The 16,402-nt window shown below is 42.6% G+C and overlaps 2 protein-coding genes and 1 pseudogene across 5 annotated transcripts in view; 1 reads left to right on the top strand and 2 right to left on the bottom strand.

Moving 5' to 3' along the window:
• Window positions 1-16,402, top strand: part of FAM168A (family with sequence similarity 168 member A) — a 208,123-nt gene that overhangs the window by 61,269 nt on the left and 130,452 nt on the right. The window contains exon 1 of one of the 4 annotated variants that reach the window (XM_066368415.1): window positions 10,302-10,333. The exons of the other annotated variants lie outside the window; for them this stretch is intronic. The gene's annotated coding sequence lies outside the window, so the exon portion shown is untranslated. Of the gene's footprint in view, window positions 1-10,301; window positions 10,334-16,402 lie in introns of those variants that run through there. 4 annotated transcript variants of the gene reach the window in all.
• The window catches only part of MRPL48 (mitochondrial ribosomal protein L48), a 358,297-nt gene that overhangs the window by 300,960 nt on the left and 40,935 nt on the right, over window positions 1-16,402 (bottom strand). The gene's annotated exons all lie outside the window — the stretch shown is intronic.
• Window positions 8,759-9,089, bottom strand: LOC136388880 (cyclin-dependent kinase 2-associated protein 1 pseudogene; annotated as a pseudogene).

Here is a 16,402-nt window from a genome sequence, read left to right as displayed (position 1 = left end):
TTTGCTCAAGCCAAATGAACCCGCGCTCAAGCTGGCGACCTCGGGGTCTCGAACCTGGTTCCTCCACATCTCAGTCCGACGCTCTATCCACTGCGACACCGCCTGGTCAGGCAATAGAAGGTTTTTGTCTTGAGCAACTATAAGAGTTGTCATATATGGAGTGGGAAAGAGTGGGAAGAGCAAGTTTATAGGAAGGGGTCAGGTGTTTGGTTTTAGACATATTATATTTTAAGATGGCTATCAGACAACTAGCCAAGGAAATGTGAGGTAGGTAGGTGGGTATACAAGTCTGGAATTCAGAGAAGTCTAGTCTGGAGAAATAAATCTGGGAGTCATTAGTATATGTAATGCCATGGAATAGATGTGATTACTTGAATGTGTGCAGAGCAAAGAGTTGTAACAGTGGCACCTTGAACACTAACATTGGAAGATTGAGATGTTCAAAAGAATAGCCAGTAAGGTAAAAGAAGAATTGAGAGAAAGTGAAGTATCAGAGGCCAAGTAGTTTGTGGGTCTAATAGCAAGTGTCCCAGCTTGGTTACCTAGAGTCTTGTTGTCTAATCATGATTTGGTTCTAAATAATTGGGACATTGGACAGTTCACTTTACATTTTTGGGCCTTGGGGGTGATCTATAAAGTATAAGATTGTTTTTAACATTTTCCCATTATTATAAAAAACATATGTATATAATACTCTAGTTTGCACAAAGCATTTTCACATGTTTATCACATTTAACTATAGCAAATATGTGACATTTTTATTATTTATTTGTTTGTTTTTTGTATTTTTCTGAAGTGAGAAGCAGAGGGAGGCAGACAGACAGACTCCTGCATGTGCCTGACCGGGATCCACCTGGCATGCCTACCAGGGGGCGATGCTCTGCCCATCTGGGGCGTTGCTCAACCAGAGCCATTCTAGCGCCTGAGGTGGAGGCCATGGAGCCATCCTTCGTGCTCGGGCTAACTTTGCTCCACTGGAGCCTTGGCTGCAGGAGGGGAAGAGAGAGACAGAGAAGAAGGAGAGGGGGAGGGGTGGAGAAGCAAATGGGTGCTTCTTCTGTGTGCCCTGGCTGGGAATCAAACCCAGGACTTCCACATGCCAGGCCAGTGCTCTACCGCTGAGCTAACCGGCCAGGGTGTGACTTATATTTTTATACTAATTTTACAGATGGAAGATTAAAGAAGTTTAGTGACTTGTCCAAAGTTGCAGAATCAGACTTGAACCTAGATCTGCCTCATCTCAAAGCCTCTGCTCTTTATACTATGTAACAATTACTTGTTATATAATAGTATAGAACTCTGATTTTCACCACATACTTCATTTATTCATTCATTCATTGAGTATATGTTGAATACCTGCAGTGGACTGTTCACTGTTTTAAGTGCTGGGGTTACAGTTGTGACCAGGATAAAGTCCCTGTCCTCATAGATCTTTCATTATAGTTGGGGAGACTGACAGTAAACAAAAAATATGAGCTAATAAGTAATATAATGTCTAGCCTGACTAGGCGGTGATACAGTGGACAGAGCATCTGACAGGAATGTGGAGGACCCAGGTTCAGGACCCCGAGGTCGCCAGCTGGAACGCGGGCTCATCTAGTTTGAGCAAGGCTCACCAGCTTGAGCCCAAGGTCACTGGCTCGAGCAAGGGGTCACTTGGTCTGCTGTAGCCCCACGGTCAAGGCATGTATGAGAAATCAATCAATGAACAACTAAGGAGCCTCAACAAAGAATTGATGTTTCTCATCTCTCTCCCTTCCTGTCTGTCCCTATCTGTCCCTCTCTCTGATTCTCTCTGTCTCTGCCACACATACACACAAAAAGGTAATATATTGTCTAAATAAAAAATAAGGTAAAGGAATAGAATGTATTGGGGGATGATCAAGAAAAGCCTCCCTAAAGGGATGGCAGTTGAGTACAGACCTGAATGATCTAAAATAAAAAGACATGTGATATGTGATAGAGGAAGCAAGCAGAAAGGTTCAGAGGTAGGGATGAGCTAGATGTGTTTGAGGAACAGAAAGAAGGACAAGAGGTTGACAGACAAAATGTATAGAATGTTGGAGACATTTAGCCTCACTTAATTTGCTGTGTAACTCTGGGCAGAGTATCTGGCTTTTCTGAGTTTTAATTTCCTTATCTATAAGACATCATAAAATAAGACTGTCTTGCCTGACACATTACTATATTAAACATGTTTACTGCACACCTACTGTTACCGACGGTTCTGTGTACTATTCTACTGTCATCCAGTAAGTTCACTTTTTCCAGTTTGTTTTAGCACATATTGTTCTGTTTTTGTGCCTAGACAGTGCTAAGCATTCTCCCTGAGCTCACCTTTGTATTAAAATCAAGGAAGGAAATGTTGGACTGACTGAAAAGAAAATGATTTAGGAGTCAATGAGTAGGTACAAAAATAAGGGCTTGAGATCCTAGTAATTGCAGCCTCCAGTATATTCATTTATTGTGGAAAGAAACTGCATGTGCATTTCTGTCATCTCTCCTCATCACTGGATACTAGCTCTGCTCAGGCACTTACCAGCCAGGCTTCCTGCTGACCCAAACCTGCTTGCCTTAGGAAAAATCAGATAGGAGCCAAGTCCTCCATCCTTAAAAGACCATCTGTTTTCAGACCCACAGCTGTTGCCCTTACAGTTGCAACCCAACACAACTGGAATGATTTATTCATCACCAGGTAACATTTGTGCACCAGGCTTCCAGCTAAGTATGGTGTCAGCTTTCCACTTAATGAAGCATCCAGCACAGATGGTGAACTGCACTGGAAAGGATCCTTCTGGCTTAGAAATGGCTTATGGACAGGTGGAGGTAAACTGTCAGTCCTGAGAGTACCGTATAGACAGAAGAGAGCAGAGTGAACACTGAGCAGTAAGGGTGAATTGCTTGTCCAGTAGAGTCTTGATTGTGTGTCCTATATTTCTTGAGTATTGAGATGTCAAGCGATAACTCATCTTTAGGTTAAATGTTGCACCACTGTTGAGTTAGGTGAGAAAATTAAAATCCAGAGAAAGGAAGGGACTTGGTTTTTAAGCTGTGTAGAAGTTTGGTACAGCTAAGAGTAGAACTCAGGAATTCCAATTCCTGGCCCAGTGCTTACCTCCATATTTTTGTTGTGCAGTGAAATACAAGTTTTTTTGAATGTCTTCTTATATGTAAAATGAGGATAATTAACACTTGTTCTGAATTTTTTTGAGGATTAAATGAGATAAATTATATGAAAACTGCTTAGGTAATTTTTGATAATCAGAACTAAATAATGTTAATCTCTTCTTCAGTTCAATTGAACAAACACTGATTAAGCCTGTACCTTGTGCCAGATTAATTTCTAGGCTCTTATATTATCTTATTTAACCTTTAAGTTTCTTTCTCCCCTTATTATATTGAAGGTCTAATCGATATAATGGTACTTTTTTTCCATGACAAAATCCACCCATAGTCAAATCTCCATAACCAAACACAGTTGTTGCAAACAAATGGTGCTTGCTTTTAGAAAAATCCAGAGTGTTAGAGTCTAGTATGAACCTTTAGTAATATCTAGTATGCATCTATGGACCAGTGCAGCTAGAACTAGTCCTTGACTCTTGGCTTCTGTTCCTCCTACTAGATGATAAAGATACTCTCAGTTTGGAGGGTAAACATGACTAAAACAGCATTTTTTGTCACTTCAAAGAAGCATAGTTTCTCTTTTGGAATGTTTGATTTTTAGTAAATTGCTTCCTTTTCACCTTAGGTTTTAGTCTCTTGGATAAGCCATCTGCTTTTCAAACCCAATTTTCCTTTACCACCAAGGGCTTGCAGGCAGTTGGTCAGATGAAGAATAAAAGCTTTCTTTAGTTCCTGGTGATTTTATGAGAGTGGTAAGGCCTCAGGGAGAAAGATTGCATCTGCTTATTGGAATTCATTAGTGATGTGTCTGACCTAGGCAGTATTTTACCAGGGATTCTGCTAGGGCTGGCTGAGGAGGAGATAGAATTTTGGAATGGAGTTCTGTCAACATGGGTTTGGGCTATTTCTGTCCTTGGCAATATCAGCTAGAGCTCTAAAGAGCTTGTTGGGATTGATGCTGCTGCTTTTTTTTTTTGTACCTGCATCTGTTGTCCAGGTTTTCCATTTGCTTTTGTTTTCCCAGGTTGTTGTTGTGCTCTGTGAGTGGCTTCATATAATGCAATTCAACAGACTGAATTAAGTGAAGGTTCAATAATGAATGAAATAAGGAAAACTTAGTGTGAGGTAGTGGAAAAGCCTTGGTGAATCCATAGACACATGGCCTTGTACAGGCTTTGTGATCTTGGGTAAATCACTTAATCTTTGAGCCATAGTTTCTTTATTTTTCTTTTTTTAGTGAGACAGAGAGAGAGAGAGAGAGAGAGAGAGAGAGAAAGAAAGAAAGAAAGAAAGAAAGAAAGAAAGAGAAGAAAGAGAAAGAAAGAATCAGAAGGACAGACAGACAGGAAGGGAGAGATGAGAAGCACCAACTCATAGTTGTGGCACCTTAGTTGCCATTGATTGCTTTCTCATATGTGCCTTGATGTGGGGGGAGAGGACTTCAGCTGAGCCAGTGACAGCTTGCTCAAGCCAGTGACCTTGGACTCAAGCTAGCGACCTTGGGCTTCATGCCAGCAACCATGGGGTCATGTCTATGATCCCACTCTCAAGCCGGTGTCTCCTTGCTCAAGCTGGTGAGCCCACGCTCAAGGTGGATAAGCCTGCACTCTAACCAGCAACACTGGGGTTTTGAACCTGGGTTCTCAGCATCCCAGGTTGACGCTTTATCCATTGCAACATCGCCAGGTCATGCTGAGCCATAGTTTGTCTCTGAAAATGGGAATATAAGTATCTAACTTGCTCAAGGTTGTGGTGAAGATTAAATGAGAAACGAAATGGGAAAGAATCCAGCATTAGGTTGATGCTCATTAAATATTTGTTTCCAACTTTCTTCCCATCTCCTAAAGAGTATACATGGGGAAATCAGACATGTATACAAGTGTGTGTGTACATGTGCATGTGTGTGTGTGTGCATATGTGTGTGTCAGTTTAATGTAACTCTGAGGAGTGGCTGGAATTTGCCACAGTTATTGGTAATTGGGAGGGTGAGGGCTTGGGGTTGATGCATATCTTCCTTGAAACCAGACTGAAGAGATGTACTCTCATAAGGTAATATAACACAGACTTTGTTCTTTTGAAGAATCCTTAGAGGGGAAAAGAAAGAACCTAGGGTGTTGGGATATTGATTTCCTCTGGGGAACCATTGCAGGGTCTCTGGTAGCTACTGGTCTCAGAGATAGAATAATCTGCTTCACAGTTAATTGAGAGCAGAACCAGTGATTTGTTAGCATGAGAACTGACTTTTAGGAACAGTTAGTACATAGCTTGAAAAGTGTTATAGCCTTCAGCCTTCCATTCTTACCCCACCCCCTACCTCCTAAGTCTGTTATGTCATCAGTAAAATGATCTTTTCCAAGACTCAAATCTGATCATCTAAATTTGCAGTTAAAAGTCTTCATTGGCTCCCAGTTGCTTTCAGGTCAGAGTTCACATTTCTTCTATGACATATAGTCATTCTCGATCTGTTTTCTGCCTACTCTTCCAGGCTCATCTCTTGCGGTTCTTGCCTGTGCTCCACTGACGCTGCATTATTTGTATGTTCTTACTCCCTCCATTCTGCTGTACGTTCTGGCCCATGATAGTTTTTCTGCTGTGCTGTACTTACTATCTTTCCTATTCCTCTGTTTTACTTGACAAAATTTTCTTTTCTTTAAACCTCTTAAGTATCATGTCTTCTGTGAAGTCCTCCCTGGCTTTTGCAGGTGAGGTGCCACAGTATGGGAGACTTTCCTCTTCTGGGACAGAATTTTGTACATATAAAATTCAACTACAGGCCCTGGCTGGTTGGCTCAGTGATAGAGTGTTGGCCTGGTGTGTGAAAGTCCCGGGTTCGATTCCTGGCCAGGGCACACAAGAGAAGTGCCCATCTGCTTCTCCACCCTTCGCTCTCTCCCTTTCTCTTTATCTCTCTCTTCCCCTCCCTCAGCCAAGGCTCCATTGGAGCAGAGTTGGCCCGAGCGCTGAGGATGGCTCCATGCTCTACCTCAGGCGCTAGAATGGCTCCAGTTGCAACGAAGCAACACCCCAGATGGGCAGAGCATCGTCCCCTGGTGGGCATGCCAGGTGGATCCCGGTCAGGTGCATGCAGAAGTCTGTGTCTCTGCCTCCCTGCTTCTCACTTCAGAAAAATTAAAAAAAAAAAAAATCCAACTACATGTTGTAGCCTAAGTGATTAGTAGACTGAATGTTGTGTCTTAATTCTTTTGTTTATAATACATTGGCTATTTTATTTTAGTGTCTTCATTAGGATACTTAGTTCATTCATATGTAGGTCCATTCATAACAGATATCTTTATTTTTTTTGTTAGTGAAAATAAGCTTAATTACCTCAAGTAATAAATACATACAAAGATGTAAACAGTGTTAGTAATTTTCTTCCAGATGTTTAGATCAACTTACAGGAAAGGCAGAACTGAAATGTATAGATGATCTTAAGAAAAATGTCAGGGGTTTTTGTTAAGTGAGGTTTGGTAAGTTGATCTTTTTTCTGTATTTATAACATGTATTTAAAAAATTGGTTTCAAAGTACTAACAGTTGTGCAAGTGCTTAAGCAAGAAAAAGAAGTTACATTAATCAGAATCTATACTGTATGGCCAGTGGGGACCAGAACAGGCTACTAAATAAAGTGTGCTGTCAGTATGTACTAAAAACATAACCCTTATGCTGCAGTGGCCATTTGGCTCGGTGGTAGAGTGTTGGCCGGGCATGTGAATGTCCAGGGTTTTATTCCCGGTCAGGGCACATGGGAGAAGCAACCATCTGCTTCTCCATCCCTCCCCTTACTCTCTCACTCTCCCTTCCCCTCTCCCTTTCCTTTTCTTTTTCCTCTCCCTTTCCCTCTCTCCCACTCCCTCTCTCTCCCACTCCCTCTGTCTCCCTCTGTCTCTCTTCCCTACCTCCTACAGTCATGGCTCGAGCAAGTTGGCCCCACATGCTGAAGAGGCTCCAAGGCCTCCACCTTAGCTTTTTTGCCGAAAAATGGAGCGGTGCCCCGGATGGGCAGAGCATCACCCCATAGGGGGCTTGCCGGGTGGATCCCAGTTTGGATGCATGCAGAAGTCTGTCTTTCTGCCTCCCCTGCTCTCACTTAATTTAAAAAAAAAAAAGGAAGAATTGTATTGCTGCTTGACTAGGCAGTGGCACAGTGGATAGAGTGTTGACTTGGGACATTGAGGACCCAGGTTTGAAATCCTGAGGTCTCCGGCTTGAGTGTGGGCTCATCCAACTTGAGCACAGGCTCACCAGCTTGAGCCGCAGGGTCACCAGCTTGAGCGTGGGATCATAGATATGATCCCATGGTTGCTAGCTTGAGCCCAAAGGCTGCTAGTTTGAATTCCAAGGTCATTGGCTTGATTCCAAGGTCACTGGCTTGAGCAAGGAGTCACAGGCTTGGCAGGAGCCCCCCAGTCAAGGCACATATGAGAAAGCAATGAACAACTAAGGTGCTGCAACTATGAGTTGTTGCTTTTCATCTTTCTCCCGTTGTTTGTCTCTGTCTCTGTCTGTCTCTGTCTCAAAAAAAGAGTTGTATTAGCTTAAGAGAAACAAAGAACAATTTGAGTAACATAAATGTATTCAAAAGGGAAGCACTGTTATCTTGGAGGAAAACTGTTTGCTATGAGATAGCTAACTCTTATGTGCATCTTTTTAAAAAAAAATATTCCCCCCCTTTTTTTTTACCAAAGGAGAAGGAGGAAGACAGAGACAGACTCCCACATGTGTCCCAACTGGGATCTACCCGGCAACCTATGCCTGGGACCAGTGCTTGAATCAACTGAGCTGTCCTCAGTGCTTGAGGTCAATGTTTGGACCAACCAAGCTATTCTCAGTATCCAGGGCCAACACTCGAACCAGTCGAGCAACTGGCTACGAGAGGGGGAAAAGGAGGGGAAGAGAAGCAGATGGTCGCTTCTCATGTGTGCCCTGACTGGAGATTTAACCCGGGACGTCCACATGCCAAAGCCAACGCTCTATCCACTGAGCAAACTGGCCAGGACCATGTGCATCTTTTGAATCAGTGATTTAAAAAAAGAAAAAAAGGGTAGTTCCTAACTATTTAAAATGTAAATCCTAATCAACTGCAAAGTCATTTCTCCATCTTAGAGGCTATAGGTTTAAAACCTAATGAATCATGGGAGGGACTTATGGAGGAGAAATTACACTGTTGCCATTTTGAAAACAAGTTTTAGCCTGACCAGGTGGTGGCACAGTGGATGGAGTGTTGATTTGAGATTCTGAGGACCCAGGTTTGAAAGCTGAGGTCACTGGCTTGTGCGTGGGCTACTCCTCCGGCTTGAATGTGAGTTCACCAGCTTGAGCAAGAGATCACTGGCTTGTGAGATCATAGGCATGACCCCATGGTCACTGGCTTGAGCCCAAGGTCGCTGGTTTGAGCTTGAGACTGCTTGCTTGAGCAAGTGATGAATTGCTTGGCTGGAGCCCCCTTGTCAAGGCATGTATGAGAAAGCAATTAATGAATAGTCTAGAGTGCCACAACTATGGATTGGTCTATTTCTCTTTCTCTTCCTCCCTTCTCTCTCTCTCACTTAAAAAAGCACACAACAAAAACCAAGTTTCAGATGAACTGTAACTTCTTGGAAGAAAATGGAAGAGCCTTCCATACTAACAAGACAGCTAGGATCTGGCATTCTGTTCTGTTTCAGCCAAGCACTCCCAAACCAGTCCTTTAGCATGGACAATGCCTTGTTTTAGCCTTTCCCTCACACTCTCCCTTCTCACGTAGGTGGGTCTGATCTCTGTCCCCAATGCTTCGCGTACTTGCTTTGGGGCACCTGGCTGTTCCATGTTTCTTTGGTGTAGCGTAGAGACGGTGGCTTGTAGCCACTCAGCAAGCAGCTGGCAGTACTGTGAGGATGTTGCCATAGGTGGAGGGCAGGTGGGTGCTCCCAGCAGTGTTGAGGGAGGCTGTGGGCATGTACACGGTCAAGTTCAGTTTGTAAGACATCACCTAAGGGTATGTGGGGCTGGCTGGCATTTGTGAGCCAGTCCAGGTGCTGCCGAGCTCCTGTGTACTTTTTGTTGTTGACAGCAGCTTGGCTGCACCCCAAAACAGGTATCTTTAAAGTTAGAAAAATAAATGCAGAAACAGTACAGCACCTTGCCAGACTTAGCAAATTACATTTTACTATATTTCTTATCCCTTATTAAGTAAATACCCATCAGTAAAATGAACAATTAGAGATTTGGGAAGAGCTAGTTATCAGATGATGGCATTGGTTCATCTAATCTGATTTTTTAATCATTGACAAACTTTGGTCAAGACAAGCATAACCATTACACTTTTTAAAAAAATAACTTTTCATTTGGATCCTCAAATTTCTTCAAGTATAAATAGGACCTGAATTCTGCTTTTCATGTTGGAGCTTTCCCTAGATGTCTGATAGTCTTTGATGTCTGTTCATATTTTAAATGGGATACTAAAAAGCTGATTGGAAAATTTAAATACTTGAGTGGGGCTTACTGATTGTGGACCTCACTGATGATATGCCTGGGCTATTTGTGGGGCACCTACAATGTCAGTATTTTTATCTTTCCACTAGGGTGGGTCAGATTCTCTGGAAGGGTCCTCTAGTCACCTTCCTAGAAGTTATAGGACTGACTGCCACTGGTCTAGAAGCTGAATGGGAAAGGATGACTGCTGTAAGGTCCTCAATATTCAGTTCGTTTAGACCAGGGGTCTCAAACTCAACTCAGCATGTGGGCCGCAGAGCAAGATCACAGCCGTTCGGCGGGCCGCACTAGGTCTACAAAAGGCAACTGTTACGCAACACTTTTCTCACTGCAGTTGAAAACAAAAAAAAAAATCAGTACAAGCACAATCGTACATGCAGTTTACTCAGTGTCACAAAACGACCAGAAACTGTAGTTCGCGTCACAACTGCTGTTAACTAAGCTAATATCTAGCTAGGATGCTAGAGAAATGAAAAATACAAGTAGGCCCCTAGGCTTACTTAATTTTATCCAAAATATTTTGAACTTCGTGGGTTAGTCTGCGGGCCGCACAAAATTATTCGGCGGGCCGCGAGTTTGAGACCCCTGGTTTAGACTCTTATTTTCAGTATATTAATAACTCTGCCTTTAACTGTTCCTACTATTTCCTTTGTCTAGAGATCCTCTTACTCTTTCCAGAGGGAAAAGAAAACCCAAACCCGGAGCTACCTGTTTCTGAATTTTGTGACCATTTTACAGGTTAAATTGTTACTTTTTACATTTTTTTTCACTACTGGCTTGGTATTCATCTTTCTTGGATCTGATAAGTCAGTTACTGCTCATTCATTTGCTTTCTAGCTTTCAATATATTTTGTGGCTATTGATCTCCATTTCTCTTTGTTTTAATGCTTTATAAAAAATTCAAAAGTAGGGTCTAAAATACATTATATATCCTTTTCAGAATAGACAAAATATTATATAATCTTTCTTGGGATTCAAGTTCATTATTTTGAACATAAGTAATTCTGCCTTTTTTTTTCTCCTTTTACTTTTTTTTTTTTTTGTATTTTTCTGAAGCTGGAAACGGGGAGAGACAGTCAGACAGACTCCCGCATGCGCCCGACCGGGATCCACCCGGCACGCCCACCAGGGGGCGACGCTCTGCCCACCAGGGGGCGATGCTCTGCCCCTCCGGGGCGTCACTCTGCCACGACCAGAGCCACTCTAGCGCCTGGGGCAGAAGCCAAGGAGCCATCCCCAGTGCCCGGGCCATCTTTGCTCCAGTGGAGCCTTGGCTGCAGGAGGGGAAGAGAGAGACAGAGAGGAAGGAGGGGGTGGGGGAGGGAGAAGCAAATGGACACTTCTCCTATGTGCCCTGGCCGGGAATCGAACCCGGGTCCCCGCATGCCAGGCCCGACGCTCTACCGCTGAGCCAACCGGCCAGGGCCTCCTTTTACTTTTTTTAATTGTTTTTTTTTAGGTAGTGGAAGGATGTATAACCGAATCCTTTGATTCACCTAGTTGCATGGATAGAATCCACACACTTATTCCATCTAGGCAACACTGCAGTTATCCTTGGCTTTTAGTTTTATTACTACAGTGGTCCCTTGTCTATCGCGGGGGGCTTGGTTACAGAACCCCCCACGGTAGGCAAAAATCCACAAAGTAGCAACCTTCTATTTATTTTATTATTTATATATATATTTAAAGCTTTATAAACCCTCCCCAAACTCTTATAAACCTTTCCTACAATTATTTTACCACAAAAATAATTAAAATAATATATATATAAATACCTATATACTGCAAAATAGCGAAAAATTCACAATACAAAATTAGATACATACAATTTAAAAATCTGTGATACAGTGAGACTGCGAAAAGTGAACCACGATATGGTGAAGGATGACTGTATTTATTTTATGCTAAATTTACTCCCATAAGTTTTTGCTTCTTCAGTTTCTTCTGGGATATCTTTTTCTTCTGTGCACCCTCCTCTTCTGGTTTAGGAACAGTCTGCTCTTTTTCAGTAAGGATCATCGCAGTGTGGCAGGGAGAGCACATGTAAGGGTTAACCTGCCCATGAGCTCTGTAAGTTCTCCTTCCCATCTTGGGAGCTTTGTTCACCTGGATGTGCTCAATGACCTGGGAATCTACTTCTAAACCCTAAGTTCAGTATTACTCTGCATTTTTAAGTATATACAGCAAAAATTCAGCATTCCTTTTGGGCCCATGACCCTGTGTCCAGCCCCACTGTTTGGCCTGGGCATACTTACCAACTTTGCCATTGTAACGACGGAATTGCACACATTGCTTCTCTGAAGTGACATCCTTCTGATACCTGGTGGCTTTTGGAGTATGCATACTCTTGATGGCCTGGGCAGTTTGTTGTGTGTTTTTAAAGTGAACTCGAAGGTTTGAACCTCTTGATTTGCGTGATTTTGTGGGTTTTTCTAGGTCAAGTGAATGGCAATCCATTTTCACAGGTCAACTACAACTGTTTTTGGGAAGAGGGAGCAATTCTGCCTTTTTGTGTTATGCTGATGCATGCCCACAGGAGCTATTATATTTTATACTAACTATGGTACTTTGATGCTATACTTTATTTTTTTTATTTTTTATTTTTATTTTATTTTTTTCATTTTTCTGAAGCTGGAAACGGGGAGAGACAGTCAGACAGACTCCCGCATGCGCCCGACCGGGATCCACCCGGCACGCCCACCATGGGGCGATGCTCTGCCCATCCTGGGCGTCGCCATGTTGCGACCAGAGCCACTCTAGCGCCTGAGGCAGAGGCCACAGAGCCATCCCCAGCGCCCGGGCCATCTTTGCTCCAATGGAGCCTTGGCTGCGGGAGGGGAAGAGAGAGACAGAGAGGAAAGCGCGGCGGAGGGGTGGAGAAGCAAATGGGCGCTTCTCCTGTGTGCCCTGGCCGGGAATCGAACCCGGGTCCTCCGCACGCTAGGCCGATGCTCTACCGCTGAGCCAACCGGCCAGGGCCGATGCTATACTTTAAAAACAAAACAGAGAGATAGAGGGCAGGATAGTAAATCATGGAGGGAAGGGGGGAAGGCGGTGGGGGGAGGGGGAAAGGGGGTATCAAGGAGAACAAGGGGGAGGGAGGGAAATATATTTGGGGGCACATTTGTTACTATGTAAACACAACAAATTAAAATCAATTAAAAAAAAAAACAAAAAACAAAAGCTAAGGGCCACCTTTTTGATAAGTAGTTTGCTTTTTACATTCTTGTGGTTGCTCTGGAATTATTATTTTGCATTTTCTCTTTGCTGCTTGTGAAACACAACAGTCTTGTTCACCTTTCTTACTTTGTCACTTCTCACCTACTATATGTGGGTGCTCCAAAATTACTGATGCGTTTTTATGGGATGATTGAGGCCTTGGGATTCCACTAGTAGTAAAGTAGAAAAAATTAAGTACTGTTATTTTGGCTTTGAAGAGGCCTTTTTTGCTTACTTCTCGTTCTCTATGTGTTCTAGAAAGACAGGGTTATCGGATAGCTGAATTCTGTACAAGTGAGGTATTATAATAAAACTTTATGGTTGTTAAGTAAATTGCTTTTATCAATATTGTCTCCTTTTTATTTTAAGCTTTATAGTAATTCTACAAGGTAGTAGGTCAGGTAAGATTATTTGCATTTTATATATAGGCCTGTTTGAGGTTCAGAATGATTAAATGACTTTTTAAAAATTGATTGTAGCCCCTGGGAGGTAGCTCAGTGCATAGAGTGTTGGCCCAGCATATGGACGTCCTAGGTTTGATTCCTGAGTTCAATTCCCAGTCAGGGCACACAGGAGAAGCAACCATCTGCATCTTCCTCACACCTCTCCCCCTTCTCTCCCTCTTTCTCTCCTGCAGCCAGTGGCTCGATTGGTTTGAATGTGGCCACAGATGCTGAGGATAGCTTGGTTGATTTGAGCATTGGCCCCAGATGGGGTTGCCCAATGGATGGTCTGGGCTCATGCAGAGTCTGCCTCATTATCTCCCTTCCTCCCACCTAAAACAAACAAACAACAAAAAACAAAACAAAAGAATTGATTGCAGAAAGAGAGGAAGAAAGGGGGGGAGAGGGAGAGAGAGAGAAAAGGAGAGACAGAGACAGACAGACATTGATTTGTTGTTCTACTTATTTATGCATTCATTGGTTGATTCTTGTTCATGCCCTGAACTGGGATCAAACCTATAACTTTGGCATATTGAGAGGATGCTCTAACCAACTGACATACCCTCCCAGGGCCTTAAATCACATAATTGAGTGGTAGAGCTGGGCCTAATCTCTGGTTGTCTGACTCATACCTTAGCGCTCTTTCTCTTCTCTGTTATCTCTTTGTATGTGGCAGTCTATAGAGAGGGTCAGATTCATAAGATGAGAGTTCTGTGCAATAAGGAATAGTCCTCATTTGATTTTTATGGTAGTAGTACAGTGGGACAGGTGATATTTTTCTTATTTCCCATCAGGGGAAATTGAAGCTCAGAGGGATTAACTGATTTGTTCAAGGTTACCTGGTAAAATAAAGAGTGGCAAAACTGGGACTTTTTGCCTTCTTTTGACTCCAAATCCTGCTTTCTGATTGCAGTGCGTGATACTTCCTCCCTAAATGTGATTGAGCTGCCAGAAGAGAAGATGTGCCAGCCATGTGGATATTAGACAGCAATAATTTGAACTGTTAGTAAACAGTCAAGTCCTCTTCCCTGGGAAGGTTTAAGCTGATTGGAATTCTCGGCTATTTTCCAGTTTATGTAAAGGAGGAAGATAAAGAACTGTTGTGTTTGGACTTGCAACAAACTTTAGTTCCTTTAATGGAAGCACTAAAGTTACACAGTTGCATTGCCAGTTTTGGCACAAGGAAATACTTAAACTCTCAAGTAGAAATACTTAATTTCTAGTCTGGACCCTAGGAGGGATTCATCATGACTCAGGAAATGTTAGTTTTAAGATCCATTCATTCTTAGGTTTAAAGACTGAGTTTGTCTATACAATTCAATAGAATAATTTTGTATACCTTTATTGAGCTCCTGCTGTATACTAGGAACAATAATAGACACCAGGGAATGTCTTGTTTGGGAATCTCATGGTCTAGTTTGGAAGGACGACAAATGCAAATAATTACATTATAGTATAAGAAGGTACTGTGATTGAGAGATTTACAAAGAGCACTGAAGGGAATGATTAATTCTTCCCAGATCAAGGATGGAAGAGTGATTGGAGAAGACTTTACAGTGAAGATGATGATTGATTTGTGCCTGGCAGGATGGATCAGCTCTTTAGATAGAAGGGAGGGAATGAAGAGTGTTGTAGACACAGTGAACAGTATGTGACAAATTCTCAGAAGTATGGCCTTGGCTGGATAGCTCAGTTTGTTGGAACATCAACCTGGTACACAGAAGTTGTAGGTTTGATCCCCATTCATGGCACATACAGAAACAGATTGATGTTCCTGTCTGTCTTGTCTGTCTCTCTCCCTCCTTTTCTCTCTCTTTAAAAACAAATAATTTTTATAAAATCTCAGAACTATGAAAGAACTTGTTGTTTGAGGGGCACAGTGGGAAGTTTGATTCAGCTAGAGTTGGAGACTCAGGTAAACCAGGCCTCTTCCTGTGATGCCATGGCAGCATCTGTGCACCACAGGTGTGTTCTTCCTTACATGTGAGTGTTCTGTGAAACAGGCCACATCTTCTCTCCAGTCCTGCAGGTTTTTCTCCAGAACTTAGTATAATTACACTCTCCTCTGAAAAGCTTTCCAGGTTGATTCCTGATACTTCTCTTCTTCAAACTCCTGTTGCCCTTTGTAAGCCAATGCAGTTCCCTCCTAAGTTAATACTGACAAGTGTTTATTAATAGTTTGTTTCTGTATAGCTTCCCATTCTAGAAGGATTTGCCATTACTGATATTTTTATTATTTCTAGAGTGGAGGTTTATTGTTTGGTTACTTGTATTTTTTAAGCCTTTATTATAAGTTTATTTTGAAGTTATATAATCTGTTCAGCTCAGAAATCCTTCAGTTTATGGAATAAAGCATGGCCAGTAATTCCTTTTCTTTTTGTCTTAGTGCTTGTTACCTTGCCCAAAGTGTGTTAATATGAAATCTAAGGTAGGTACTTTGCACATAATTATATTCCTGGGTATATTAATTTTCTTGTAATAGTATCTCCTGTGTCTGCCCAATAGTCCATTGTATTATCCCCATTTTATAGATGGAGAAACTGAGGCTAAGAAAGATGGAAGGATTTGACCAAAATCCTTTAATAGCTAGTGAGTGGCAAAGCTAGCCCAGGTTTGGCTGTTCTAAATTTTTTTTTCTTCTTTTCCAAGTGAGAGGAGGGCATGTGCCCTGACTCACTGGCAACCCCTGTCTATGGCTGATGCTCTGCCCATCTTGGTCCATGCTTTCAACCGAGCTATTTTTAGCACCTGAGGTGGAGGTTCCACAGAGCCATTTAGTGCCCAAGTCCTATGCGCTCGAACCATTCGAGCCATGGCTGCAGGAGGGGAAGAGAGAGAAGGTGGAGGATGAGGGGTGGAGAAGCAGATGATTGTTTCTGCTGTGTGCCCTGACTGGGAATCAAACCCAGGACATCCACATGCCGGGCTGACACTCTGCCACTGAGCCAACCTGCTAGGGCCTTAGGTAGACCACTTAATTATTACTAGGAAGCAAATTTATGAGGCTTGTGCATTTTTGCTTCTGGGCTAGCACACCCAAATATTTTAAGTACATTTGTTAGGGTTGAGAGTGAGTTATTCTCTCTAGTCGAGCAGAGATGGGGACCCTGATGCCAGTCTTATTGCTTGAAGAATTGGAGTATTG

Source organism: Saccopteryx leptura, chromosome 1 (assembly GCF_036850995.1).
Source record: "Saccopteryx leptura isolate mSacLep1 chromosome 1, mSacLep1_pri_phased_curated, whole genome shotgun sequence".
Lineage (NCBI taxonomy): Eukaryota > Metazoa > Chordata > Mammalia > Chiroptera > Emballonuridae > Saccopteryx > Saccopteryx leptura.
Note: the sequence above shows the minus strand (reverse complement) of the source record. Positions and strands in the feature narration are given on the sequence as shown.